The sequence below is a fragment of the Podarcis erhardii genome (assembly GCF_964252035.2).
Source record: "Podarcis erhardii genome assembly, chromosome: W".
NCBI lineage: Eukaryota > Metazoa > Chordata > Lepidosauria > Squamata > Lacertidae > Podarcis > Podarcis erhardii.
The window spans coordinates 3,183,716-3,198,713 of record NC_138506.1 but is presented as its reverse complement, the minus strand read 5'-3'; the positions used below and the strand labels follow the sequence as shown (position 1 = coordinate 3,198,713).

General features: G+C 46.1%; 1 long non-coding RNA gene across 1 annotated transcript; it reads left to right on the top strand.

Moving 5' to 3' along the window:
- The first annotated feature begins 6,880 nt into the window (after positions 1-6,880).
- LOC309333259 lies at positions 6,881-12,442 on the top strand. The gene is made up of 3 exons (XR_014152423.1): positions 6,881-7,589; positions 7,843-8,526; positions 11,065-12,442. It is a non-coding gene; the product is annotated as an uncharacterized lncRNA (long non-coding RNA).
- Positions 12,443-14,998: the final 2,556 nt, after the last annotated feature.

Sequence of the window (14,998 nt, the reverse complement as noted above, 5' to 3'; positions counted from 1 at the left end):
TTGTTCACCAAGATGGCCCACTTCATTCCTTGCGCGAAGGTGGCTACAGCCGAACAGACCGCCAAGCTGTTTATAGACCACATGTTCAAGGTGCACGGCCTGCCACGGTCCATCCTGTCCGACAGGGGGCGCCAGTTCATATCCAACTTCTGGCAAAAGCTGATGGGTTTCCTGAACGTCAAGGTCAGCCTGGCGTCTGCGCGACACCCGCAGACCAACGGGCAGGCGGAGAGAGTCAACGCCATTATGCAGCAGTACCTGAGATGCTACGCAAACCAGCAGCCCTCGACCTGGGTGGACTATCTACCGTTGGCCGAGTTTGCCTACAACAACACGAAGCACGCGTCCACGGGGGTGACGCCGTTTTTCGCCAACAATGGGCGGCATCCCAGAACCTTCCCGGGTTTGGAGAAAGTGAAGGCAGGGGAGCCGCAGGGAGCAGAGGCCGTGGCAGCGGAGTTGCAGGAGATCCACGAGCAGCTCAGGAGGCAGTTAGAGGTGGCGAAACAGGCTTACAAAGTGCAGGCAGACCGACACAGGAGAGTGGGGGAAGACATCCGGGTAGGAGACTGGGTGTGGTTAGCAGCCCAGGCAGTTCCAGCCAGATCGCTGGCCAAGAAGAAGCTAGGGCACAAGCAGCTAGGGCCGTACCAAGTAGAGGCGCAGATCAACCCAGTGGCCTTCCGGTTGACACTCCCGGAGGGGTCCAGAATGCACCCGGTCTTTCATAGATCAGTGCTCACACCCTACAGAGAGCCCCACAGGTTTCAGGCACCAGGGACGGTGCCAGACCAGCTCAGCGAAGCGCCCAAAAAGGGGGGGGTCGCCGAGAGGGGAGCCACTCAATGAAGCCACAGAGATTTTAGACTCAAGGTGGGGGGAGGACGGGATCGAATATCTTCTCGCCACAGAGGACACCCCGGCCAGCGCCAACAGGTGGGTGCAGGATTACGCATTGGAGGAGCAGTGGCTCAAGGAAGAATTCCATGCACTTTTCCCGCACAAGCCCATGCCGGCGGGCCTTTTTGACGACTGTCTGTTCACACCCACACTCTCAGCCAGCACTTTCCGGGGTTTCTCTTCAGCTGAGGAATCGACTCCGGGAGGCAGTTCCCCAGAGGGATCACTCTCAGGGTTTGGCACGGGGGTATCTTATTGGTGGGAGGACCAACCCGAAGTGGGCTGGCGCAGAGACATGCCGAAGGGACCCTGGGAAGTGGAGTCACCTCAGGCGACAGAGGGAGAGGGGGTCTTGGGTGATTTGGGGGCAGCTTCAGATTTCGAACACACCGCCCAGGAGATGGAAGCGGAGGAAATCGCCGTCGGCGAGCCCATGGAGGACTTCCCGGACTTATCCCGCTGGCTGCACGCCTCGGGGGACGAACTGTATCCTGAAATTACCCCCACAACACTGGAGCACCCGGAACCCGCACCTGAAGAGGGGGAGGGGGGAGGGGGGGCTTCGAGGGGGGGATGGATGTCAGGGGTTCAGAAGGAGAGACACAGGAGGGGGAGCAAATGGAGAGTGAGGAGGAGGAGTACGAGGGGGGAGCAGGCAGTGACAGTGGAAAGAGTTATTCCACAAGCCTCTCCAGCGAATCGGAGGACTCACAGAAGGGAGCGCCGATGGCCAGAGCGAGGGGGGTTCCAGGGGGGAAGCCCCAGGAGGAAGGGGCCAGCGGGGAGTCCCTGAGCAGCAGTTGGAAATCAGGACCAGCTTCCCCACCAGAGCGCAGTGGGGAGGGGGAGTCCCAGGAATCGGGACCAGTGCTCTCACCACCAGCGGGAGGAGAGGAGTCAGGTTTGGTCACGCCCACATCAGGAAGCGGGGAAACGGTCAGGAGGAAGGTTACCGGCTGGGCGCACGCGCCAAGTTCAAATGTACAGGCGAGCGGCACAGCAGGGAGCCCGGGTAGGGAGCCAGGTCCTAAAGCCCGCCGGAAGGAAGGGGAAGACCAAGGGGGGTCAGTGTCAGAGGAGTCCAGGAAGGAGGAGACCCCAGAGGGCAGAAGGACCCAGCGAAGGAAAGAACAGTGTAGGAGGTGGAGCCGGGCTAGGATCTTAAACTGGTGTGGGAGGAGCAGTGAGTCAGAGGGGACTTAGCCGGTCTAGCGTCGAGACGTGGGTCTGCGCGCCCAGAGCTTTGAAATGGAAACTAAACTTCAATAAAGACTTTGTATATTATATCCACCGGGCGTTGGTCCTCTGTGAGCTGGGATCTAGAGGCAGACCTGACATAAGCGAAAAATAAAATTCTTCTTTCTATGTAGCTGGAACCCAAAACAACCTGTTTGGCTTTGTTTAGGCTTATTACACTTCACTTTGCAAGGGTTAGGGTTAGGGTTAGGGTTCAGCTTAGGGTTAGGGTTAGGGTTAGGGTTAGGGTTAGGGTTAGGGTTAGGGTTAGGGTTAGGGTTAGGGTTAGGGTTAGGGTTAGGGTTAGGGTTAGGGTTAGGGTTAGGGTTAGGGTTAGCGTGAATGAAAACCGAAAAAACAATCCATGATTATTCGTCCTCTTTCTATTCAGATGGAACCAAAACACCTATGCTTGATTTGGGCTGATAACAAACATGTCACTCTGCGATTTTTGGGTGAATGTGCATTATAAGCCCAAAAACACCAATTTGAAATAAGCCCAATCAGAGCTTTATCATCTTCTTTTTATGTAGATGGAACCCAAAACACCTTTTTGCTTTGGTTGGGGGTGTTTCTGGTGCACACCCAAAAAACACCATGCGAATTGAAATAAGCCCAATCAAAGCTTGTTTGCCGTCTTTCTACGCATATGGAAGCGAAAAGACGGTGTTGTGTTATTTTGGTCTCATTACACACACTTTGCGATTTCTGGGTCAATGTGCATTAACACCAAAGAACACGATTTGAAATAAGCGAAATCCAAGATTCTTCTTTCTATGTAGCTGGAACCCAAAACAACTTGTTTGGCTTTGTTTAGGCTTATTACACTTCACTTTGCTACGGTTAGTGTCAGAGCCACCCTGGGTCCCAGCTCACAAGAGACCAAAGTCCAGTCCAAGCTATATACAAAAGGTTTTATTGAAGATCATTGTCGTCATTACATCCAAACTCCGTGGCTCCGCATCTGTTACCCTTAGATGTTAGAAGTCCCCTCTGAGTCCGTCCCTCCCCTGCACCAATTTAAGAGGCTTGTGCTGCTCCACCTTTTCCTCTCTTTCCTTTTCCGCAGGGTCTTCCTGCCCCCCTGTGTTCCCTCCTTCCGGGACTCCCCAGAGGCTGAGTCTTCTCCTGCCTGCTCCCCCCTCCTTCGTGCTTTGGCACCAGGCTCCTCCCCAGAGCTCTCCCCACTTCCGCGCGCCTCCACATTTGAACTTGGCGCGCGTACGTTGCTCCTGACCTTCCTTTCAACAGCCACACTGCTCCCGGTACTGCTTTCCGCCCCTTCCGGCAGGACGTCTTGCCCCGATCTCCTTCCCCCCTCTGCTCCTTGTTCTGTTCCTCCCGACACACTGGTAACTCCACCCTCTTCACTCCGTTCCGGTGGAGAAGCCGGTCCCGATCTCCAACTCCCACTGGCGGTTCCCCCTACGTTCCCCTGCTCCTGACTGCTTCCCCCTTGGGCTCCCCTTGGCTTGACCAGGGGGGCTCCCTTTTGGGAATCCTCCGATTCACTGGACGGACTCATGGACCATCTCGGGTCATTGTCGTCCTCTTCCTCGTCAGCCTGGAATCCTTCTCCCTCACTCTCGGTCTCCTCCCTCCTCTGCGCCTCTCTCCCTGAACCCCTGACAGTTAGGGTTACGGTTAGTGTTAGTGTTAGGGTTTGGGTTTGGGTTTGGGTTTGGGTTAGGGTTAGGGTTAGGGTTAGGGTTAGGGTTAGGGTTAGGGTTAGGGTTAGGGTTAGGGTTAGGGTTAGGGTTAGGGTTAGGGTTAGGGTTAGGGTTAGGGTTAGGGTTAGGGTTAGGGTTAGGGTTAGGGTTAGGGTTAGGGTTAGGGTTAGGGTTAGGGTTAGGGTTAGAGTGAATGAACACCGAAAGAACAAAGCCTTTCCTCCTCCCAGGAGGGGAGGGGTTGTGATCGGGAGATGATTCCCGCATCATGCAGGGGGTGCTCCGCCCCCTGTTTCAACTCCAGGGCTGGCGCCACGCCCCTCCCCAGTTGTGCACCCAATAGGGAATCTCGACGGGGGTGTGGCTTGCTCCTCAAATGCAGCCGTGCCAGCGATCCCCACCATTGCACACACATTTTCCTCGAGTCAGGAGTCATCGCAGAGAAGGGCTCAGCCAAGATGTTTGGAGTTGGCAGTGTTTGTGTGTGTGGAGGCTGTCTGGTTCCTGGCTTACCTTTTTAAATTTAGGAGGCTTGCGTGCTGTCAGGGGCTCAGGAGCAGAGGCACAGGGGAGAGAGGAAATGGAGAGCGAAGGGGAAGAATCTGAGGCCAGCGTAGGGGAGTATGACAGTGGCCCGAGAGATTCCATGAGCTCCTCCAGCGAATCAGAAGATTCCCAGAGGGGGGCGCCAATGGCCAGGGCAAGGGGGGTCCCAGGGGGGACGCACCAGAAGCAAGGGGCCAGCGGGGACTCCCAAAGCAGCAGCGGGAGATCAGGACCAGCTCCCCCACCAGAGCGTAGTGGGGGGGAAGAGTCCCATGTATCAGGGCCAGCGTCTCCTCCAGCAGGGAGAGAAGATGAGTCAGGGCTGACCACGCCTCTATCGGAGAGTGAGGGAACGGAGGGGAAGTCAGGTCCAGCTAGCCTCCCCAAAGGGGGAAGCAGTGACAGGAGCAGTGTAACGGTCAGGAGGAAGGTTGCCGGCTGGGCGCGGGCGCCAAGTTCGAATGTACAGGCGCGCGGGACAGCAGAAAACCCGGATTGGGAACCAGGTCCAAAAGCCCACCGGAGGCAGGGGGAAGACTCAGGGGACTCAGCGTCAGAAGAGTCTAGAAAGGGCAAGACCCCAGCGGACAGGCGGACCCAGAGGAGGAAAGAGCAAAGGAAGAGGTGGAGCAAGGCTAGAGTCTTAAACTGGTGTCTGGGGGGAGGAGATTCAGACGGAGCTTCAGCGGTCTAGAGTTTGAGACGTAGAGCTGCGCGTCGCGGTTTTGAAATCGAAACTGAACTTCAATAAAGAATTTTATATATAACAACGAACTGGCGTTGGTCCTTTGTGAGCTGGGACCTCGGGCAGCTCTGACACGTGCGCTCATTGCTTTACTGCTTTTAAAAACCTAGGCACCCAAGTTTGCCTTGCTGTCTTGCTGTGTCCTCTTTTCTGTGTAAAAACCTACATTTAACCTTTTATTTTCCCCCACTCCTGGTGCTGGATTTGTTTGGGCGGTTTAAGTGCGAATTACCTTTCTTAAGCTGCAGCTTGTTCCTTTGCCCAGCACATGGTCTCTCCACCAACAGCGAGGTCTGAATGTGAGTGCCGTCTTTCTATCTCCCTTGGCTCCTCACTTTCCTTCCCCGGCCTCTGCCTTGGTGGCTGTGCATTTTATTTTAATTTTGTTCAGGGTGCCTGTATGTTTTTCCCCTCTATTGCGCTTGCCCGTCCGATTGCCTGGCTGGTCTGGGTGACTGAGTGGGTTTGCCTTACATTTTTATTTGTTGGCCAGGGTGCTTGTACGTTTTTCCCCTCCCTTGCCCTTGCCTGTTCCTCTCTAATTTTAAGTCGTGTGTGTGTGTGTGTGTGTGTGTGTGTGTGCTGGCAGCGTGTGTTTGTGCCTGCCGTTTGTTGATTTATTACTCTTTTAGTGTGGGTTTGATTTACCCTGCCATCCCTTCCAGTGGTACCACTTATATCGGGAGCCCCCTCTGAAATTTTAAATGATGCCGGGGCTTAGAATAGACTGTGCACTTAAACCTCACCCCTCTTACTTTATCTAAGCCACCACCCCCTCTTCGCTTGACGTTTGGGGGAAGAAATAAGGCAGGGCTTGGTGCGGGCAATTCAGGGTTTCTGATCAGGGAACCATTCCTCAGCATTGTACATTTATACATTTAGAACCTTTGAAGGTGTACCTTTGCCTGGTTCTTGTCATTGGCTTCACTTGCCAGTACAGGGTCCCTAAAGAAAACCGATTTTAAACAACAACAACAACAACAACAAAAAGGTTGCGGCTTATAGAACCTTACTGAAAAGTCCAGGCTAACCCACGGTTTATATTTCCACTTCATTTTGGCTCACTGTAAAGGACAGCTATTTTCCCTTTCTTCTAAACTTTTCCTTGCCCAGCGTGTTCATTTTACCCCCTCCTCTCCCCCCAACTCCCCCCCCAGGCTTTTCTTTTCCTCCCTCCACTCCTCCTCCCTCCCAGCATCCCCCACCCTTTCAGAGTTCCCTTTGCTTCTTGCCTGAGTCATCACAGTTACCAGACAGGTTTTTCAGCTGCTGGGGCAGGCTTGATTGCTCTCTGAGTGACCGGCAGTTTGTTAGGCATTGTCTTTAAGCACCTGGCAGTTCAGCAGCTCTAGTTGCATTGTCAGTTTAACTAAACAGCAGTTTGACCATTTTCAGTCTTTTGTCTGTTTAAGCATCCTTATGGAGCTGACCTTGTGGGCAAAGATTTACTTTTCTTTTACAGATAGGTAGCCGTGTTGGTCTGCCATAGTCAAAACAAAACAAATTCCTTCCAGTAGCACCTTAAAGACCAACTAAGTCAGTTCTTGGTATGAGCTTTCGTGTGCATGCACACTTCTTCAGATACACAGTGTATCTGAAGAAGTGTGAAGAAGTGTGTATCTGAAGAAGTGTGCATGCACACGAAAGCTCATACCAAGAACTGACTTAGTTGGTCTTTAAGGTGCTACTGGAAGGAATTTGTTTTGTTTTTCCTTTTCTTTGTTTGGCAAAGTTTCCTTTGTTTGGTAGAAGTTTTCCCAGTAGTGAGATATTCTGCTTAAGAGCAACCTCACCCCTCCTTTTCAGAGGGCCACTGGCGTGGGCCTGGAATCTTGTTGATTTCCTTTTCTCTTAATTTGGCTGCAGCTTCTGGGCATTTCCTAGTAAGCAGTTATTTTCAATTCTGTTTGATTACTTGGTGTTGCTTTGCGCCTAGATTTGCCTATCATTTAAAAGGGGCAACATTTAATTGTAGGCAATTATCTTCCAAATCTGTCTGACTGCAGTTGGGGTTTCTTTGCGTATGGGTCTGTTCCTTGGAGCCAGGTGCTAACAACTAGCTGAGCGCTGCTGCTTGAACTCTTGCTGGGTTGTGATTTAATAAATATAAATAAATACAAGTGGTGCATTTAAGTGACGTATAGTTTATTCTGTATGGGACTCCGTGCATATTCCTGCATTGCAGAGGATTGAATGAGATTTTATTTATTTATTTATTTAAAAGGCTCACTGTTCTGCTGAAATGCTGGTAGAAGGACCATTTCCTTAAGTGTATTTTTCCTACATTTTCATTTGATAGCAGTTCCTGTGTCTGTTGTTCTCTGATTGTTCTATTGTACCATCCCTCTAAATCACTAGGAGTTTTACGTGAGGAAGCAGCTCTATATAATTGATTGTGTGCATCTGCCTGAATTGTATATTGACTAACAGATACATAAATTAATAAGGAAGTACGTTCTGAGCATACTATTGCATGGAATTTGCACAGTGTAGTTAATTCAGCTGAAGTTAAGAATTTATATAGCCAAGCGTTAATAATCAACTCAAGGAAACATTGTCTTTGGCAGCATTTTCCTTCTGCTGGGCCTCCAGCATTACATTTTGTTTTGCAAAGTGTTAGTTAAAGGACATTTCCCTGAGAGCGATTTTCTTTGATTCCATTTGATTGCAGTGGGGGGGCTGCGTTGCTCTGCTGTTCCTATTGTTTCATCACTACATGCTTGTGAGTTGCTCCTCAGGAGGCAGGTTTAAATATTTAGCTGTGTCTATCCACCTGACCCATTTGTTTGGTGGCAAATAAATAAATTTAGAGACATATACAAACGGAACAGTCAAGTGATGAATAATTATTTCATATCATCGTCAGTTACGGTAGACAATTGATAGTATCAGCAATTAATTCTACTTACAGTGGTAATTGATTGAACAAATAATACTGGATTAGATTTTAATAAATAACAATAATAATAAATAATAATAACAATAAATAAATAAATAATAGATAAATAATAATAGAATAATAATAATAATAACAATAAAATAAATGGATAAATAAAAAATTAAAATAAAGAATATTAATAATAATAATATATAATAAAAAAATAAAGAGAATAAGTGGAATGGCATCACATACCAAGATTAAATTGATTAATTAATTAAATAAATCTAAAGATAAATATATAAATAGACAAATAAAATTAATAAAAATAAAAATAAAAATAAAAATAAATAATTTACATATATTTCAGAACCCTCAGTTGCTTAGATCGTGGTGACAATAATGCCAAGGTTGCAGGTTCGATCCCTGTATGGAACAATTGCATATTCCTGCATTGCAAGGGGTTGGACTAAATGACCCATGGGGTCCCACACAATTCTAGAGAGCCTGGATAGCTCAACTGGTTAGAGCATGGGGCTGATAATGCCAAGGTTGGGACTTCCGGGTTGGTGCCTCCGGTAATGGCAGAATTCCTCGGATCAGGAGGAATTTGCCACGTGGGAATCTGGGTCTGGCCGCCACGGCAAAGGCAGAGACCCGTAAAAAATCGCAGGCGGGAGAAGCCTGTGAACGTGGGATTCGGCGGGCACCTTTTGCGCCTCCCCTACTCGCGGGGAAACCCAGTTTCGGGGGTCCGGAGCGACGTGGGGTGAGCGGCGCGGTGCTTCGAATCGTCTGCTTCTTCCACGGAGCGAAGCCGCATAGCTGTTGCCGGAGAGCGCTGACTTTTTCCTGTGGACAATTTGATTCTAAAGTAACTACCCGTGAGTAGAGCTGAAGCGGGAGAATTGGATTTCTAAACGTTTAATTTGGTATCATAACGGGGAGGTTCAATACAGGAAGTCCGCCTTCCCCTTTTGTAAATAGACTGAAGCAATGAGGCTGCAAGCTGAAGTCTTGGAAAGCCTACTGTAAAGGACTAAATATCCACTGGTAAAGACTATTAAACCCCCCTTGGAGGCAGGAGAAGAGGGGGGAAGTTGTGAACTGAATAAGCCTGCGGGAGAGAGCAAAGAGAGTTAAAATACCGCCGCTCAGACCCTGGAAACGGGCTGCTAGCAGGACTGACTTTTTTGGAACATTCACTGACAGTGATTGTTCGTTGACAGCTAGCTAATAAGAGAAATACATTGTTTCTACTGTCTCCGTCTGCTTTTAAAAAGGAGTAAAAGTAACTGAAAATTGAAACTAACTTCATTGCTTGAGCTGTGTTTAAAAAAAGGACATTACTGACTAACTTAAATAGAAACTGTTTCCCTCTAGAGGAAGCCTTTGAAACTGTTACAAGAGCTGGGCTGGGGGAATTTCCAGCTGCAAGATAAAAAACTGTGAGACTTTGGGACTGACCTTGAATCAGTTAAGTGTTATGGTTAATGGAAAGGAAAAAACTGACCCGTCAATTCTTGAAAAAACATTAAAGTTTGGGAGGACTTGGCAGCAATCTAGGAGAGCCTCAACATCAGGCCCCCCTGCTTCTTCTACTACTGCTTTTGTACCAGCATATTCAAAATCAAGAAGAATGTCGATAGAAGAGGCCTTAGCGGTTGCATTAAATAAGATAAATGATTCACTGGAACAGCTTAACAAGAAAGTAGATGTGACAAATGTGAAAGTGGAAGCTGCAACTATTAAAATCGATTTAAATACAGAAAGTATAAATAATTTGGGACAAAAGGTGAATATCAATACAGAAACCATCCAGAAATTGATCCAGGAATCTACTTTGACATGGCAGACTGCGGAGGAAGCTTGGGAGAAAGCCGTTGCTGCTGAACGTAATGTAACACAATTGGAGAGAGAGAGAGTCCCAGCCTTACAGAGGCAACTGGATGACCATAAGTCGTGCTCGCTTCGGCAGCAAAAGTGCTCGCTTCGGCAGCACATATACTAAAATTGGAACTGGATGACCATATGTCGATGCTTGCTATGATTGAGCTCAAAGAAAAACAAACGAATTTGAGGATCGGAGCCCTACCTGAATTGGAGAAGGAAAGTATGATAGATTTCCTCACACAGGAATTTGCTGATTTTGGGGACTTGGACTTGGGTCAAGAAGAGATTAAAACTGTGAGGGCCTTCAGACTTGGAAGAGGAGGGAAAAAAGGGAAGAACAGAATAAGAGACTGTTGGCACTACCAGAAGAACCTAGAAGTACAACAGCCAAGAGTGGAAATTTTTAAAGACGCCCCGAAATACCTTTTGGATCTTAGGTTCAACTACGGAGATTTGGCTGCCTTGCTGAGAAGGAATAAAATCATCTTCAGGTGGGAGTTTCCCCAAGGTCTACTCTTCAGCTTCAAAGGAAGGAAAATAAAAATAAGATCAGTAGAAGACAAAGTAAAGTTTTTGTATAAATACGAAGAAGATCTGCAGAAGGGACTTGGAAAAGAGCTAAGAGCATCGGACAGAAGATCACCAGGTTGGTGGACTATATGAAACTGGCGGAAATGACTGGCAGAATCCGAGACCAGGGAGAAGAGTCGGTGGAAGAAGACTGGAAAAAGTTTAAAGACTATTTATAGAAATATTGTAAAATTAATGAATGTTAGAAAAATGTTGGAATGAAGTTATATGGCTTTAGTAGAAATGTTATAAGGAATTAAGTATAAATAGATTTTTAGAGTATTAGGGGAAAATAAGGTTAGAATATGTTAAGATAATTATAGGATAGAAAACAGAGGAAGATGGAAAGGAATTGCTGAAACAATCAACAGAAGTGGAATACAAAAAGGGAGGTGTGAGGAGGTCGTTGAAACAAGTAAATGAAAGATATGACATTGAAATTGTATGATGTGTGTTAAAGTGTTTTTGTTTTGTTTTGTTTAGTTTATGGTGTTAGTGCTGTGTAATGTTTTTGTATTGTATTGTATTGTTTTTTTTCTTGTTTTTTTCTTTTTTCTTTCTTTTTTTGTAGTGTTTAAAAGTAATAAACATTATTTTTTTTAAAAAAAAAAAAAGATAATGCCAAGGTTGCTGGTTTGATCCCTGTATGGAACAACTGCATATTCCTACATTGCAAGGGGTTGGACTAAATGACCCTCGGGGTCCCACACAATTCTAGAGAGCCTGGATAGCTCAACTGGTTAGAGCATAGTGCTGATAATGCCAAGGTTGCTGGTTTGATCCCGGTATGGGACCCCTGCATATTGAATGAGATATTATAATATGAAGTAGGAAGCATCTTTAATATATCTATATCTATATAGATATATATAGATATATATATATAGATATAGTAATAAATAACACACACACGCACATACTAATTGGATAAACAATTGAACATTTAACCAAATACTTGGAAAAATTGTTATTTATTATAAGTAAATCAATCGTTAATTAGTACATTAATTTCAGAATCTATAACATGCGCCTGTACAACCGCTTGTAAACAGTAGCACGTGTTTGTGGCAGTAGCTTTAGCGCGTTATCCATGGCACCTAAGAGGAAGTGCTCTGCGGCGGAATCAGCTCACACCTCAGGCTGCATGGGTGCAACATGGACGGGATAATAACCCCAAACCTATTTCACACTACCTAAATGCCTTTAGATCGTTCATTGATGATTATGAGCAGCATTTTTTTGAGCAATCCCTAACCCCATGCCCTCCGCTGCTACCCCTGATATGATACTAGATTCCCAGGTGGTTCCGGAGAGCCCGCCTCTCACCCAGGTTGATGACCTCCCAGGCACCTCTGCCGCCCTCTTCAACGATTCTCAGTTCTCAGGTGCAGGCCCAAGCTCTCGGGCAGTAACTGCGGCAGTGCAAACTAGGCCTCTGGCCCTCAGAACTGCATTGGGTCACCTGTGCGGAGGCCGCCGGCCTGTGTCAATAACCCTGTTGCGTCCAGTTCTTCCGGTTCTTTGCAGAATAAGCAGCCCAGCAGCTGGAGGGGGAGCTTCAGGCAGTTGAGGGGGGACAAACCGTCAGGCAAAAGACGCACCAAGAAGCACGTGTGTAAGAAGAGCAAGTCGAAAACGGGCGACATGGATGAAGAGTCAGAACAGCCTGTGCGCTTTCTGGGGTGGCCGCCACCATTAGCTATGATAAAAGTCCGAAGGAAGGCTTCCAGGATCCCTCTAGCATGCTGGGATCAAATTGAAAATGGCACCTGGTCTGTGGCGGTCGTCCCGTATGTTGAGAAGAAGCCATTAGATTCTTATCGCACGGGTAAGCCGGACCTGAGAAGGGAGCCAAAGCGCAAGGTATGTTGGGAATTCAATAAGGGGTCATGCCAAAGGCAGTCTTGTAAGTATCTGCACGAGTGCGAGAGGTGTGCAGGGGTACTCCCAGCCGTAGCATGTTACAAAGGGAAGCAGCCCTTTCAGGGAGGCAGGGTTCCAGTTCCAGAGAAGCCCCTGCAGCAGGGAACAGACGATAGGGACCCTCTGGGTCTAGCATTTTCCCTGATCCAGCTCCCTCCTCTGTGCATTCTTCGATCGAATTCTTCGATCGGGCACTAAGACTTATCCGGAATTTTGGTCACGAGGCACTCTTGGCAAAATGTGACATAGAGTCAGCCTTCTGTCTATTGCCAGTTCATCCCAATGACTCTCATTTGCTGGGATTCAAATTTCAAGGGAAATATTACATTGTCAAGGCTATGCCGATGGGTTGTTCTGTAGCCGGCTCGGCCTTTGAGACGTTTAGCACCTTTTGGGACTGGGCCTTGCGCTACAGAACCAACTCACCTGGGGTGACACGTTACCTCGGTGACTTTCTTTTTTTTTTTAAAAAAAATAATTTTTATTAATTTTCATAAAACAAAAAACACACAAATAAACAATACATGACTTCCCCATGCCTCCCCTTCACTGCACCCCTGTTTCAGAAGTTTTTAGCAATCCTTCATTCCTTTTCAATAATTAATTTCCCTCAAAATTTTCTTAACTTAAATATTTACAGCTATAGTTCTCTATTTCTTAACCCTTAACATTTTATCAGTCTGAAATTTTGCAACAGTTCTTAAGATATAGTTTAAATTTTTTCCAGTCCTCTTCCACTGTCTCTCTCCTCTGATCACGGATTCTGCCGGTCATCTCTGCCAGTCCCATAAATTCAGTCACCTTCGTCTGCCATTCTTCCAGAGTAGGTAATTCTTGCATCTTCCAATACTTTGCCAGGAGAATTCTTGCTGCTGTGGTTGCATACATAAAAAAGGTCTTATCTTTCTTTGGTACCAATTGGCCGACCATGCCCAAGAGAAAAGCCTCCGGTTTCTTTACAAATGTCCACTTAAGGACTTTCTTAATTTCATTATAGATCATTTCCCAGTAGGCTTTAACCTTTGGGCAGGTCCACCAAAGATGATAGAAAGTTCCTTCGCATTCGTTACATTTCCAGCATTTATTATTGGGCAAATGGTATATCTTTGCAAGCTTGACTGGAGTCATGTACCACCTATAGATCATTTTCATTATGTTTTCTTTCAAGGCACTACATGCCGTAAATTTAAGGCCTGTGGTCCATAACTGTTCCCAGTCAGCAAACATAATATCATGACCTAAGTCTTGTGCCCATTTAATCATAGCTGATTTAACTGTTTCATCCTGTGTATTCCATTTCAGCAACAAGTTATACATTTTAGACAAATTCTTAGTATTGGTCTCTAGCAGTTCTGTTTCCAATTTTGACCTCTCTTTCTGAAATCCTAGTTTCTTATCCTGCTTAAAAGTCTCATTTATCTGATAATAATGTAACCAATCTCGAACTTTAGATTTTAATTTCTCAAAGCTCTGTAATTTAACTTTTTCACCATCATATTCTATAATTTCACTATATTTTGGCCAATTTGAATCCATATTAAGTTTTTTTACCGCTCTAGCTTCCATTGGTGACAACCATCTGGGTGTTTTATTTTCCAACAAATCCTTATATCGATTCCAAACATTATATAAAGCTTTCCTGACAATATGATTTTTAAAGCCTTTATAGATCTTTGCCTTGTCATACCATAAATATGCATGCCAGCCAAAATTGTTATCGTACCCTTCCAAATCTAAAATATCTGTGTCTTCAAGAAGTAGCCATTGCTTCAGCCAGCAGAAAGCTGCTGCTTCATAATAGAGTCTTAAGTCCGGCAGCGCAAAACCCCCCCTATCTTTTGCGTCAGTTAAAATCTTAAATTTTATTCTGGGTTTTTTGCCCTGCCAGACAAATTTTGATATATCTTTCTGCCACTTCTTGAAACAATCCATCTTATCTATAACTTGCAGTGTCTGGAACAAAAACAACAATCTCGGCAATACATTCATCTTAATAACAGCAATTCGGCCTAACAAGGATAATCTCAATCTAGACCATATGTCAAAATCTTTCTTAACTTCCAACCAACATTTCTCATAATTGTCTTTAAACAAATTCATATTTTTAGATGTTAGATTCACCCCCAGATATTTCACCTTTTTTGTTATCTCCAAACCAGTTTCCCTTTGAAAACTATCTTTTTCCCCCATCGTTAGATTTTTTTCCAATACCTTTGTCTTTTGTTTATTTAATTTAAAGCCAGCCACTTGACCAAATATTTCAATTAATTCTAAAACTCTTTTTGTACTGGCTTCTGGCTGCTGTAAAGTCAAAACTAGGTCGTCTGCAAATGCTCTTAGCTTATATTGTTTAGCTCCGAGGTGTATTCCTTCAACCAGCTGGTCCCTTCTAATCATGTTTAGCAACACCTCCAGGACCGATATAAACAATAGAGGGGATATTGGGCAACCCTGTCGTGTCCCTTTTTCTATTGGGATTTCATCCATAACTACACCATTCACAATTAATTTGCTTTTTGCTCTGAATATATTGCACCTATACCGTTTTCGAAGTTTTGGCCTACCCCCATCCCATGGAGATTCCTCTTCATAAAACTCCAAGAGATATTGTCAAAGGCTTTCTCCGCATCCACAAAA